General features: G+C 37.2%; 1 protein-coding gene and 1 long non-coding RNA gene across 2 annotated transcripts in view; one reads left to right on the top strand and one right to left on the bottom strand.

Moving 5' to 3' along the window:
* LOC149267121 (uncharacterized) overlaps positions 1-10,550 on the bottom strand; it is a 62,216-nt gene extending 51,666 nt beyond the window's left edge. Inside the window, exon 1 of the long non-coding RNA XR_016260524.1 lies at positions 10,037-10,550. This is a non-coding gene — a long non-coding RNA (uncharacterized LOC149267121). The remainder of the gene's footprint in view (positions 1-10,036) is intronic.
* The window catches only part of LOC149267120 (F-box only protein 6-like), a 272,518-nt gene that overhangs the window by 53,542 nt on the left and 203,281 nt on the right, over positions 1-15,695 (top strand). The window lies entirely within an intron of this gene.

Below are 15,695 nucleotides of genomic sequence, written 5' to 3' on the forward strand. Positions count from 1 at the left end.
CGAGCAATGAATCGCATTGAAGAATCCCATGGCATGGTAATCTTCTGTCTAATATAGTGGAGGCCCATGGCCCTCAACGCACACCCAACAAATGCCAATATGACTCTCTAGAGGGCTTGGACCTCGTATAGGGAGACCAGACCCCAAGATGAAGACCTACCTGCAATCATATATAAGATCTAATGCGTCTCCTCACCTTCTAGTACAACAAATCATTGGTGTAATTGAGAAAATGAGCTTACAAATCATGGAACCAAGTGGGCACTTCATAGTGGCATTCCCTTCCATATTGGGCTTTAGAGTGTATTCTCCAAGTTTAAGGAGGTTAATTAAGGACCTTATTAGGTGGTTTCAACCTTTAAGCGAGTGGCAGGTCCATGGTACATCAGTCATATGGCTGGTGTCATGTGATATGATGATGGAATAGGGTGGAGCATGAGGGGAGGGCTCCAAGCCACATGCCATGGTACAAGGGTAGTTATGATGAGGGAAGCCCACACTTGGGTGTCTAGATGTAGGAGGGAGAAATCATGGTACGTGAGTTACCTCTGACTTTGTTTTTCCACCCTTCTTCATATGCCTTTTGTCTTTTATTATTTTTTCTTGTATAACTGCTTGGGGCTCGAGGGGATGAGAGCATGATACAAATGATATAGCAGTGAGTAACCCCTTTAAGATTGGGAAATACATTCCCCACCAAGTGTTGGGATAATTAGGGGTTCCTTAGTGATGCAGGGGGCCAATATAGGGGCCCTATGAACCAAGGTGACGGCCATAATGATAGGGGGTAGAGTTCATGTTAGATTTTGCATATGTGCTAAATTTGTATGTCCCGACCATGTTTTGCATTTTATGGTACATTTCTTATTGCGAATGGCCAAATTTTGATTTTTATTTTATTTTTAGCTGGATCAAACCTCGGGGCATCGTTTCTGGCCTGACCCAAAGTGTGGACAAGGAGATAGGGAGGCTAACACCTTGTGGACCCAATGGACAAATTTGGACCCGGATGGGAAGTATGTGAAAATGGGCTATAGTGAGTGGAGGGTAGTGATGTATGTGGTGTCGAGAAGCGAGACCACACAACCAAAATTGGGATTTCCCATGTTGTGACACTCCTAAAGCTAGTAGCCAATAAAGGAGATCCCATGGGCCTATGATACAAGGTTAACCACCAAGTTGGAAAAAGGGACAAGAGTACAAACCAAGCCCATTCTTTCCGCCAAATCCCTCCACCAATCCATGCCAAGGCATGTCCATGATAAGTAAGAAAAAATACCCAACTACATAATGAAATCCATACCTTTGGTGTTGGAAGGCCCACCTTCAAACATGCGATCATAACAAATGGGCAATGGTACATAATAGTTGGCTCAGATGGCGGAGATGGTGGCACATTGAGCTATCTGGTGGTTGCAAGGGGTTGTTTCTATCGACTAAAGACAATCTAGGATAAAATTTTCTCCTATGGGTGTCACCCATTGGTGGTGGGGAACACATCCCACCTCACATATTACAACATAAAAAGGGTTTTACAAAACTAGACTTGTTGTTTGCATCATTTTGCACTAATAAAACAGGCAACAACCAAGAGAGTGTTTCTCAACTACAATGGGCATATTTTAGTAAAAGTGAGCAATTTTTTAGCATTTCAAGTTGGATATAAAATGTTAATTTTTTTAGGGGTGTGGTCTGTTGAAATATATGGGGTCTCTTTTTGTCTTCCTCAATCTATTTGCTCACCTCCATCCCCAAATCATTGTGAAACGCAAGCGGTTAGATAATACACTTCCCACTCATTGTCTAGCTTAGCTTAGAGCTATATTTAAGTAGACCAGCGTATGTTGCTTCATATATTTAATAACGCTCTACATAACAAAAAGGTAGAGGTCATGGTTTATATGCTATTTTTGTGTATTCTCCTAAATCTTAATGCACATAAGATTTTCTCTACTTTTGGTTATTTTCAGAAAGGAAATTCACTTCATCTTTGCAAAATAATGTTATAAAGAATCATGGTTAAAACAATTTAATTTGTTCTAAGAAACAATTGTAGAAAAAGGATCATATATAATGCTAGATTTTGAATATTAGTATTGGTGAATGTTTTGTTTTGATTATATTGCATTGTAGATTCTCTTCAATGTCAATTTGGTATGGGGAGTAGTTTAAATTGTATCAGAGTTTGGGGAATTGCACATATTTAAGTTCGTGAGGCATTGTACAAGAATTTTGACTTAAAATAAAGGGATTCAAATTAGGACATAAGTTTATTAATTGTTCTCCTCTATTGAGGTATCGTGATTTAATCAAATGGGATATTTTGTTAAAATATTAATCAAATATGATATTTTGTTAAACATTTTTCAAGTTGTTTTTGAATCTTTCCTTAGTGACATGAAAATTCCATTATAAGATTTCACCCCTTTAACAAAAACATGTCTTTCATTTTCACTTGAATAATATGTGTTTTGACAAAAACATGTTTTGCATTTTCACTTGAACAATATTTGAGTTTCGACAAAATCACATTTTGCATTTGTGTTTTATCTTTGTAGTGATATGTGATAACAGATGGAAGTGATCACTAAGTATCTAAATGTAAGAATGAGTACTTGATCTCATGAATTTGTGTTTTTTTCCTTACGAGTTCACACCTCAACTCTCTCCTATGATTTAATGGCCAATTCTTTGTGACTCAACTCATCATCTTCTGATATTCTTTGACTTGCTAATATATTTCAATGACAACCCTCGTTTTTCTTCCTTCATAAGTTATTCTCTAGTGTTTCCTAAGTCTACATCTTTCTCTTCATTTCTTTGTGTTTCAATCTTGCACTCTAGTTTGTTTCGGAAGTCTTCAAACTTGTTCTTACTATTTTTATTTCAAATGGAACCTTTAGATCCATTTCTATTGGTTTTTTTTGTCTACCTTGTCATTTATGTGCGCTTCTTGGTGTACTCTTGTAATGTCCCAAATAAAATCTTTGCAAAAATTTGCATCAAAATCTATGTTGTTAATTTCAAAAACTCATTTCACAAATTGAAACTATAACATTAATCGGAAAAACAAGGAAATATGAATTGCAACTAAAAATTGACAGAATGCATAGGCAATAGAACCCATCCTTATTTTATTAATATAGAAAATGTTGGTATAAGAAACTGGAAATGATTGAGGTAATGGCCTCAAAATATCTACAATAGTGTTGTAGCAACCTCCAAAGATAATTGATTTGTTGAAAACACTTGTAAATTATGAATGAATTCACCAAGGGGAGAGGTGGGCTCTCACCCACTCTCGCTAAATTAACCGAGGGTTTCCATCCCAGGGCTACAATTGAAGCTGGGAACTCCCGGTTCTCCAAACCTCTCTAGAAGAAAAATACCCAACTCAAGGATGTCCCAAATGATCTTCTTCTCCTCCTTTTAAAGACTCTATAGATAGATCTCCAAGCCTCTAGAAGTATCATATTTCATTTTTTATTGTTATTCTAGAAGTTCTTCCCTTGACTTGACCTTAAGTGACTTTTTAATTTTATTTTATTTCACTTAAGTCAATTTTGGCCTTTTTTTCCTCCAATTAATTATTTCCCCCATTTTTAATTAAATGACTAATTAAAGTCATTTTTAAGTTGGGAAAACGATAAATCACCCATCATACTCTCGCTATCCACTAGAAATCACTTCTCAGCGTCACATCCTGTAGATCTTCTCGTTCTGATTCCAACAAGCTATTACACTAAGGTATTGCATCAAATATTCCTCTCAGAATGCCACCTTGAGCATAATTAATTAAGTTATGCCCAATAATAACCCCATTTTAGGGGAATTATTAGAAAGGCACAAAACCAAAATCAAGTTGTGTGGAAGTACCCATGATAATAAATATGCCAAGCGAATGTCATCATATCCCATAAAACTCCTGCAACCTCACCATCACATACCCTGGAAACCCATCTTGGTTGTATTATAGAGGAAAATAAAAATGGGGACATGAAAATCCTCCCACCCCAATATTGCTTGCCCTTAAGCAATCCATCTTTGTCCACTGTAGAGGCATTTGCAAACTGATAGCAAGATCCCATATGAACCATTGTGCTACGCCATGCCTCCATGCTAACCAATCATGAATGGATCCCTCAACACCTGGATTTGAAACCCATCTCTGACTCAACCTACCATTAATGGATCCACTTGGATCCTAAATCCACCATGGCCAGTCATCATCTCCCATACCCCATGGCTCTGGTTTTGCTTTTGTCTCTAGCCGTAGACGTTGCTCCATTAGTGGAATACCAACTCATCACATCTCTCCAATCCAACCCCTAGCATAAACCAAGGTCAATCCCACTATGTCGATATTGTGATGAAATGTTGACGAGTGGTCGGCCTACATCTTGAGGCCAGCATATCCCTTATCTCTAAGGGCCCCTGTTGTACTACGCTCGTGACTAAGAATGACATTTCGTCAATAAGATACCAACTAATGATCTCTCGCCAATCCAAAGCATGGACACTATTGTCTGGAATAAGTCTACTACGTTGATGTTGGTCCATGCTCAACTCACGTTGTTCTTCCCAGTCAATCAACGAGATTTGTCTAACAAATCCTGCCCTTCTATAATGGACAGAAGTGGACAAGTTGTATTGCAAGCCTTGTCTATGTACTCCTAGAGAGGGTTATTGCCTGGAAATATTGCAGCTTTGTTGACTGCCACTGCACTTATCTGCACCTCATCAATGGGTAGGCTCCAACACCTCCTGATGACAAGTGTCTACAAGTACTACAACCCTATTGGTTGTCTGTACATCTGTATGTTCCTCACAAATGTCTGGCCCAAAAGATAGTTGATCATCCTCCTCCAACATGGGCTCAACATAAGCCATTAGCTGAAACTCCAAAAATGGCCCATCTCGCACACTGTGCATATCATCATCCTCATCTGACTCATGCCCCACCATATGTTACACATTCTGAATTGTCACTGGTGACTTATCTCCTTGAATGTATCCCATAGGGTTTTCTGACAACTCAACCTACACACAGGAATACATATCCAACCTAGTTTCAACAACCCCACATGACTGTTCATGCTCCTTAGAAGCATCCTCATAAGAACCCATGGACTCAACCAAAAAATTATAATCCTCACCTGAAAAGTCAGAAGGAACCTCCTCCTGCGCTAACTCTACCATCTCCTCCATGTCACTCATGCATAAGTGGTCAAGGCCCTAAGGTTCCTTGCAAATGAAGCAAATACCTTTCCTACTAAGCTCATTCTTGTTGCATGGTTGGTCACCACAAATTCTCTTGAACTCTGCCTAGGTCAGTCATCTCTTGAACAATTTTATGTTCTGCTCAAACCAACCTTTCGACTAGTTCAAAGGTAGCAGGTGAGACCAATTGTTTCTTCATCCAAATGGACAACAATCTAGACTACAACTCCCTGCAAATGGCATCATGGCCTCCCATACATGACAACAAAATATATTGCATGTGTGCTTTGACCGTGTCAGGATGATGTTTCCTAATGTTGAAGAATCATTGGAACATTTGGAGAATCAAGTCATCACACTCTAAGTCAAACACGAGGTCATAAGATCTAACCATGGCCATGACTTCTAAATTTTCCATCTTCATCCTGAAGGTAGGATCCTCACTTTTATCCAAGTCCCGCAAGGTCTCTATTGCTAGCCTGAAGACTTTCTTCATAATGTCATCATTATAAGAGGGTATAGGTGCGATCAGCATCATGATACTACTGAGACAAGAGGCAACTAGAAGTTTGAACCCTTCACAAGGGTGCTTCAAAAATGTGTGTTGTATGAGAGCAAGCATGGCTGGTTTTAGAGCCCAAATCAAGCTTTTTTCATCTGACGAGTCCACCTTGGAAAAGAGTGAAGCAAGTTCTTCCAATTTGAGCAAGGCCTTTACTGTAAACCCCATAAATTTCAAATTTGTCCCAAGTACAAAGATTTTGTGTCCTATCTCATGCTCTTCCTTGGGTTGTTCCAACTGTATAATGTTGAGAAATCTAGGGCAACTAGATTAGGTGATTTCTCTTACTTTGATAATTGATAATTGTTTGTGATGTATTTTTACTTTACTTGATTAACTTCTTATTTCCTTTATTATTATTAGTGTTCTCTATCATCAAACAACTACCAAATCATAAAGAATAGTGATACAATAAGACATAAGATTTAGGCAATCAGCGAGGGCCAAAACCTCTCCAACTGAGAGGAAAACCCATCAGAATTCTTCTCTTCTTATAGAATTTTCCTTTGATGAATTCCAAAACCTATGACGCTTGACCAAGACCCTCCAAGACCAAGTCAACTTTTTCCTTCTTGAACGGCTTCCAGCAACAAACTTTGACCTTCCAGCAACTTCTCCAACAACTTCGACCCTAATATCAATTTCCGCAACTTTGACCTTGATGCAGATTCGACTTAGCAGCTTCACAGCTTCGACCTATTGGAAATACTAAGGGGGGTGAATCAGTATTCCTTTTCAATTGTTATTTTTACCAATTAAATCATTTATATTTAGAACACAAAATGAACAATAGGAATCAATGCTTTTATTAATATAATCTTTACAATAAATCAGGTACAATATATATAAGGCTCCAACTTGTTGCCAAGCACCAACTTGGTCTTTTGTGAGGCTCCAACCTCTAGGGCACCAACCCCAATGGCTCCGACCCTATCTTGTCAAGGCACCAACCTTGGATTTAGGAGCACCAACTCCATCGACACCAATCCTTTCAATTCTGAGGCACCAATCCCAAGGGCTCTGACCCTATCTTGTCAAGAAATGTTTTGATTGTATTACACTACTCTCAAAATCTTCTTCACTGTGTTCTGTCAATCTACAGCTTCACCGCTACATCAATGACAACCTGTCTTCATATGAAGAAGTATTCACAATTCTTCATATTCGCTAAACAGAGTCTGCAAAGTTACCTCATGATTATTTCAAATAGCCATCATGATCTACAAGAGTCTTCACACAACTTCAATGTGTCTACAATGAACTGCACTAAGCTCTGCACAAAAACAACTCTCTGTTTCAAGCCTCTGTTCTCACTGTCACGGTAAATGCTTCAGGAGTGACTGCTTCAGGATTAACTGCTTCAGGAGTGACTTATTTAGAGGAGTGACTGTCGCGATTTCACATTGTGCGTTCAATTAAAAAACAGCCCTGTTCATACTCAGATAATCATCTTAGATCCGCAGAGCGTCCTTTTGAACTGTTATCTGAATCACTTTCAAACACAGGTCCGAGCTTTTCAATAAATAACCTAGTCAACAGAATGTTCGACCTTCGGCTTCCTTCTTCTTCCACTAGACCTTTCGGCTTCCTTCTTCGCTCACTCGACCTTCAGCTTCCACTTTCGTTCGCTCGACCTTTGGCTTCCAATTTCGCTCACTCGACCTTCAGCTTCCCGATCTTTGGCTTCCTCTTTTTTTTTTGCTCGCTCAACCTTTGGCTTTCCGATCTTTGGCTTCCTTTGTCTCTTCAAGTTCACGAGTTGTGAACTTCTTTATGCTTTATTTTTATGCCGAGATAGATGCTTAGAACTGAAGCGTTTTAACTCGTTTTTATACGATGTTCACCAATACTCAAAAGACACGTTTAGTGGAGGAGAGGCTGACTTATGATGTCACATATTAAAATTATATCAGTGAGGCCCTTTTTTAATATAATATACTTATTATTTACGGAAATCACATAAGAGCTGCTATACCCACATAGAGGTCCCACATGCCACGTCATCAACTTTAATCCCGCAATCGCAATTTCATGAGAATTGGAGTCATTCCTTTAATCCCGCAATCGCAACTTTATAAAAATCGGAGGTTTTACAAGTGTGCACATCCACTGTCTTTTGATGGAGCGGATGCGATATTCAATGAACTGTTTTTAATGAATCCATCAGGTCCACAATATTATCGTAATCGGCGGTTGGGTTCACAAGTCTTATCGCAATTGGCGGTTCGACGGTGACAACTCTTATGATTTGCGTAACTTCCCCGATATCTGGACGCGATACTACATAAAGGTATGTTCTAATGGAGCTATCGGGTCTACGTATTATATTGCAATCTATGGTTTGCGGCACTTCGACTGGCACACAGATTAAAACGGCCTTAACCCCTGCAATTGACTATGATCTAAGAGTTGAATATGAGATCAACGACTAGGATTGAGTGCGGGACTTCAGCCACGATCAAGGAAATTCATACTTTCCTACCCCCGCAGTTGCTAATCAATGTCGATCTGACAATCAAGATTTATTCGTCCGCCATTCTTCTTCCGCCATTAATATTTGTTGATCTATCGGATCTGTTGATCTGACGATCCAAATCAATTTCCGCGATTCACCTTCCGCAAGCACTTGGGTTTGATCTCCGTCATTCATTTCTTGACTCCATTATATTGCAATCGGGGGTTTTAATGTGACAGGCATTCATAACTTGCGACGCGAAGGTTCCAATACGTGCTAATGCGATATTACAATAGGGCGATTACCATAAACTGTTTTCGGATCCGCAATACATATCACAGTCGAGGGATTCATTGTGACACATAATAAAATGGTAAAGCCACCGATAACCCGCCGATATAATTCCTTCGATGCAATGTTCCTCTTTTTTCTTACGATAGCACTTACCCTTGGGCATATGCAAAAACCTGCTTCTGTTGCTCCGTAACCTACTTCTTTAATGACTTCCGATGAACTCTTCCTCTCACTTTTTGGCTTCACGATGGCTTCTCCTCTTCACTCTCTCTTTATCTTCTGATGGCTTCTGATATCTTTCCTCCTCGGTTCCATTGTTTCTATTATGTCTGTATTCAATCCTTGGATCCTCCATGAGCAGTATTATGATCAATGGGCATTAATGGGCAACCACACATGTCACAAAAATTTGCCATCACAAACACTGCCATATTGACATCAATGACAACCTAGATTAACATGACCTATAAGTAACTTCACAACTTCAACCTTGCAGAGTCACAACTTCGATGCAACTTCATAGCTTCGATGCAACTTCATAATTTTTGTCTTGCTCAATCACTGTAGAAACATTAACAAGAGAGAGAGAGAGAGACCCAAAACTTTGAACTTGTTCTTCTTCTCCTTCTTTGTCCTTTTCTAGCATCTATCATGAGGAGATTGAACTTGCTTGAGTGAGTTTTCAAATGAGGTCGTGTTCCTTCTTATTTATAGGCTTGTGAGGGGTACAAATTTATTTTTCTCTTTTCATTAGATCCATAAAATCATGATTACATATGACATTATGAAAACAGAGCCTAATTACATATTTCAACATAGAATAACATGTACCCTTTTGAAAAAGGTCTTCTATTTGTTGCTACTAATTTATTAAGAAAAATTATGAAAGTTTGATCCATGTTTTAGCTAAAGAATAACAAGTACATCGAACTATTTTAAGCATCACTTGATTGACAAACTCTCCAATCACACCCCAACACTCAACAATGTTATTCATAACGGCTAACAACTAAAATTGACAAACATACAGACGAATGCAATGTTGTCTTACACTCAACTTATTGTTATTGACAAATAGCCATTTTTTTAACTCAATAGATGGCACTATGACCATTTTCTCACTCATACATCTTGAGACAAGCTTGATGACTATAGCAATACGTTGACTTTTCCCTCAATTTCTCCAAGTTTTGGGCAGTTCTCAGTGAAGTCCTTTGTCAAATAGTTTGCGACATATTGTTGTAGGCAGATTTCTGTTTGTTTAGATTAGAAAAAAATCAAGGCACAATGTTATATATATGTACGTTCCAGAACCACTATATCAACAACATACAAAGGGTATTTTAAGCACAAATGACCAGCTCATAAGATATAACCCTTTTATATATATATATTTTCTTTCTCACTGAACACAAAGATAGCAATGACCAGCGTTCCATATCATTTCCAGAGTGTATGTAAATCAGCAAGGCAAATACAAAGATAGGTACACTATAAAAATAAACCTGATAGCACAACGTATAGGAGAACCTGGAACTGGTGGCTTGACACAGCTGATTCAATCTGGTACGCTACATCTCTGATGCACGCTAGTCAACAAACTGGTCCAGCAAATGATACCTTGTCCAACAAAAATAAAGAGGAGTTTCATTCCCCTTGTTCACAACAGAACTCAATCCTTGCTGGTATGAAACCCTAAATCTGAAGACAAGAGTCGGCCTCAAACTGAAGGATCGAATTCCCCACCATATTAGTCGGCCTTCTCTGAATATGACCACCTTGGCACCGACTAAAGTATGAATATGTCCTCAACTGGAATGATCAGCTTCCAATTCTGAATATATATATATATATATATATATTCGGCCTCTGCACTAAAGTCAAACCCGACCCTTTAAATTTTTACAGCTCCTCCAGGAAATGAATAGTCGACCCTCTTAATCACTTGGATTTTTATAAAAACATTGGATCACGGCCCACACTAATACTCCACGCTTTCTCATTTGGCTTCATAAAATAATTGGCCATTCTTTTAAGATTAATTGCGATCTCGGTCAAATTTCTTCTTTGTATTTTTAATATGGTATATAAAAATATAAAAATTTATGGCATAGTAATTTATAAATGAAATAATTATTTTTATTATATTTCATTAAAATTTGACAATATAATTTCAAAAAAAATATTCTTTACAATGCATTTTTAAATATATAAATGGATTCAGCACCATGAAAAATTTTTGGAGCATTTGAATTATGCAGATTAATAATTTATCTCAACCCGATTTTGATTAAAATTAACCAAAAAAATATCGTGAAAAAAGTCATTTAGTGAACAAGTTAGACTATGCTAAAATTTATTAATGAGGCCCCATTGAAAATTTAATAGGGCCTATTAATAATTTGAATAATTTGTCCCACAATCATTAAATAAAAGACAAATTAGAAGGAATTTGTCTAATGTTTTTTAATAAAACTTTTGTAGAATGACGAATACAAATTTCTCCTAGAATTGTCAAAATAAACTTGAGCTTTGGTTTCCCTAGCAAAATATATTTTTTGCAAAAAAATGATGACTCTCGCAAATAGACAAATTTAGCACTTTGTGGAATCACTGCAAATAATCCTAAAACCCTCAAACCATAAAAGTTGCAACTCAAAATTGAAAACCCTCCAAGTTGGCAAGATAGACAACTTTGATACCATTGTAATGTCTCAAATATATTTGCTTTGATACCATTGTAATGTCCCAAATATATTTTTTGCAGAAATTTGCTTCAGAATTTATGTCATTAATTTCACAAACACATTTCACAAATTAAAACCATAATATTAATCGGCAAAACACGGAAATATGAACTACAACTGAGAATTGGCAGAATGCACATGTAGTAGAATCCATACTTATTTTATTAATATAGAAAATGTTGGTACAAGAAACTAGAAATGGTTGAGGTAATGGCCTCAAAAGATCTACAATACTGCTATAGTGACCTCCAAAAACTCTCATCTCTTGAAAACACTTGTGAATTTTGAATGATAACATCTATGAATTTTGAATGAATTCACCAAAGGGAGATGTGGGTTCTCACCCACTCTCGTTAAATCACCTGAGGGTTTCCATCCTAAAGCTACAACTAAAGTCGGGAACTCTGTTCTCCAAACCTTTCGACAAGAATAATACTCAATTCAAGGATGTCCCAAATGATCTTCTTGTCCTCCTTTTAAAGACTCCATAAATAGATCTCCAAGTCTCTAGAAACATCTTATTTTATTATTTTATTATTATTCTAGAAACTCCACTTTGACTTTATCTTAAGTGACTTTTTTATTTAATTTTATTTCATTTAAGTCACTTTGGGTCTTTTTCCTCCAATTAATTATTTTCCCCTTTTTAATTAAAGTCATTTTTAAGTTGGGAAAATGATAAATCGCCCACCATACTCTCTCCAGCCACTAGAAATCACTTTTCAGCATCCTTCATGTAGATCTTCTCATTCTGGTTCTAACGATCTATTACAATAAGGTGTTCCGTCAAATATTCCTCTCGGAATGCCACCTTGAGTGTAATTAATTAAGTTATGTCCAATAATAACCCCATTTTACGAGAATTATCAAAAAGCCACAAAACCATAAACAAGTTGTGTTGAACTTTTCATGATGATGAACATGCCAAGTGAATGTTGTCAAATCCCATAAAAACTCGTCAAAACTCCCCCGAGACCCCTAATGACATATTCCTACTCCTGCAGCTTGGCCATCACATACCCTGGAAACTCATCGTACCTATATTATATATGAAAATAAAAATGGGGCGTGAAAACTCTTCTTATCACAATTATTTTCCATCCTCGTGACATCAAGATATTACACACTCTTTATTTTATTTATAGAATCCAATCATAAGTCCAAGTTTTGTGGGTTTATTATCCCACCTTCTTTCTTTTCTGTTGTTGGTCAATTGTACTTGTGTGACATGAGCTCAATTTTGTATGCTACAACTATAACCACTAGGTGCACCACATTGTCCTTAACATGGATATGGGTACATCAAAGGAATCAAATAAAAGACCTCATAATATTTTACATAAAACATTTTCATTGCTTTGCCAAGTGAGCTACACCCCTAAGAGTTGGGTTACACCCCTAAGAGTTGGGTTATTGTCTTATAATTATAAGGAAATTGAAATAGTTTTTTTCCCCTTAATATGAACAAGAAATGTAGGTATCAAATGCTTTATTTTCTTTGTAACATTGGGTGTTCATATACTTATGAGTTGTCTTTAGTTTTAAACCTAAAAGGCTAGTAAAAAAAAAAAATTGATTTCTAGTAAAAAAAAAAAATAGTTTGTGGTTCATCATCTTATGAATTAGAAGATTTCACTTTCCATTTCCACATTTCCTCATCTACATGTTGGAATATGGTGGAATAAGAATTTATGGCAGGGTTAACCTATTAATATATATGATATTATAATTCATTATTATTATTATTATTATTATTATTTTATATATATATATATATATATATATATATATATATATATATATATATATATATATATATATATGTATATATATAGCTTTTTTCTTGTCAGGCCAGGCAGTAACTCTCCAAAGGCAGAAAAAACTGATTGGTGTGTTTATTCCATAGGTATGTTATTGTTTTATACATTAGGAGTGATTTTTCAGTTCATCTTCCGATGACTGTTCACATTCCTGATTTATTTATTTTACAAATTCCCCAATCATGAAGATTAGGTGTCAACATTCCCCCCTTAATCTGAAGGGATGTTGGTGAGTCCAAGCATCATTCTGAATCGTTCAAGCTTTTCCTTTCCAAGTGCTTTGGTGAAGATGTCTGCAATTTGCTCATTTGTGGAACAATGACGGAGATGGATTGTTTTGGCCTCAACATGATGTCGAATCAGATGATATTTAGTATTGATATGCTTTGTTCGATCATGGAACTTTGGATTCTTGGCCAACTTTATTGCAGAGGTGTTATCAATAATGAGTGGAGTTGATTGTACTTGTTTTACCTACAAATTTTCAAGAATTTTCCTGAGCCACACAATTTCTTTCGTTGCTTCAGCTGCTGCCACGTATTCTGCTTCAGTTGTGGAATCTGCTGGAACTGATTGTTTGCGTGATCTCCACGAGACAGCTCCTGATCCAAGACTCATAGCATATCCTGAAGTAGATACCCCAGTTTCTTTGTCTCCATCGAAGTCTGAATCAGAGTATCCAATCAAGCTGAAGTCGTCCACCTGTGTATACTTGATTCCAAGGTCTTGAGTTCCCTTCAAGTACCTTAGAACTCTTTTTGCAACAGACCAATGTCCCTCACAAGGCTTTTGCATGAACCTGGAGAGGATTCCAATAGTAAATGAAATGTCTGGTCTGGTAGTAGTGAGGTAGATGAGACTTCCTACAAGCTGTCTATACTTTGTTGCATCCTCAAATTCCTTTCCTTCAATAGATGTGAGCTTTAAGTTTTGTTCCATTGGAGTAGAAAGAGGATTGCACTCTGTCATGCCAAATCTGTTTAGCAAATCTCCAATGTATTTCTTTTGAGAAAGAAATATTGATTTTGGATGTTGGGTTACTTCAATGCCAAGATAGTAATGAACATAGCCCAAATCAGTCATTTCAAAACTTTTCCCTAATTCCTTCTTTATGGATGCAATGTAGCTTTCATTGTTCCATGTCATTAAAAGATCATCTACATATACCACAAGATACACAAATGTTTTGCCAACTTTCTTGACAAATAAAGTTGCATCATCAAGATCAAAATGATTGAAGTTGAGTTTCAGAAGATGCTCAGTTAATTTTTCATACCAGGCTCGCGGTGCTTGTTTGAGGCCATACAAGGACTTCACAAGTTTGCATACTTTATGTTCATGTCCTTTCACAGCAAATCCTTCAGGCTGGGACATAAAAACATTCTCTTTTAGATCTCCATTCAAGAATGCAGTTTTTACATCCATTTGATGAACTTTCCAACTGTTCTGAGCAGCTAGTGCAAAGAGTGTTCGGATGGTGGCCCATTTTGCTGTGGGGGCAAAAGTTTCCTCATAATCGACCCCTTCCTTCTGTGCAAAGCCTTTTGCCACAAGCCTAGCTTTGTGCTTGTCAAGTGAGCCATCAGCTTTGTATTTGTTCTTGTAGACCCACTTGCAGCCAATTGGTTTGGTTCCAAATGGAGGATCAACCAACTTCCAAGTGCCATTCTTTATGAGGGCATCATACTCCTTTTTCATCGCTTCTTTCCATTCATCATGAGAAGCAGCTTCTTTGAAGGAAGTTGGTTCAAAATCTGTAGACAAGTTCAATTCACAATCATAAGTAACATCCATATCAACAGGTGAATTAGAGTCATCTACATCACCTCCATTTTGTCGGTTTGAATTTCTGGTTCCTGTTTTTCCAATTTCATCAGGATGAACACTTTCAAGTGTCTTTGTCAGCCACTTTGGGGGACCTTTCTGAGATGGTCAAGGCTGCTCTGTTGATTGAGTTGGGACTGAATCAAGATTGAGTCTCCCAATTCTATCAATTACATCACTTAAAGCATCATCCGTTGTTGGAGTTTCATGCAGGGGAGATTGTTCTTCAGAAGAAGATTCCACATGTTGTTCTAGTATAGGAATCCCCCCTTCAAGATGTGGAATCTGATTATCAAATTCTTGAAATGATTTCGTTGTTGCGAATCTATCCAAGGGATCAGGTTTCCGCTCAACAACATTGTCAGATTTGGATGATTCAAGAAAAATGACATCTCTAGATACAACAAACTTTTTATTTACTTCATCATAGAGGCGGTATGATTTAGAGGTGTTTGAATACCCCAGGAAGATACACTTACAACTTCTAGCACCAAGTTTGTTTCTATGTACCTTTGGTATCAAAGCATAACAGGTGGAACCAAAGATCCTGAGATGTTTTACCGAAGGAACATGTCCATACCACAATTCATAAGGAGTCTTGTTTCTTATACAATTAGATGGACATCTATTCTTTATATATGCAGCACATAGAACAGCATCAGCCCAAAACATTATCTTTACATTTTTGAAGAAAAGCATGGATCGTACCATATTCAAAATTGTTCTATTCATTCTTTCTGCTACACCATTCTGTTGGGGATTATAAGGTACAG

This window comes from Pinus tabuliformis, chromosome 6 (assembly GCF_031772625.1).
Source record: "Pinus tabuliformis cultivar Carrire ecotype Pingquan chromosome 6, CPIR1, whole genome shotgun sequence".
NCBI classification, from domain to species: Eukaryota; Viridiplantae; Streptophyta; class Pinopsida; order Pinales; family Pinaceae; genus Pinus; species Pinus tabuliformis.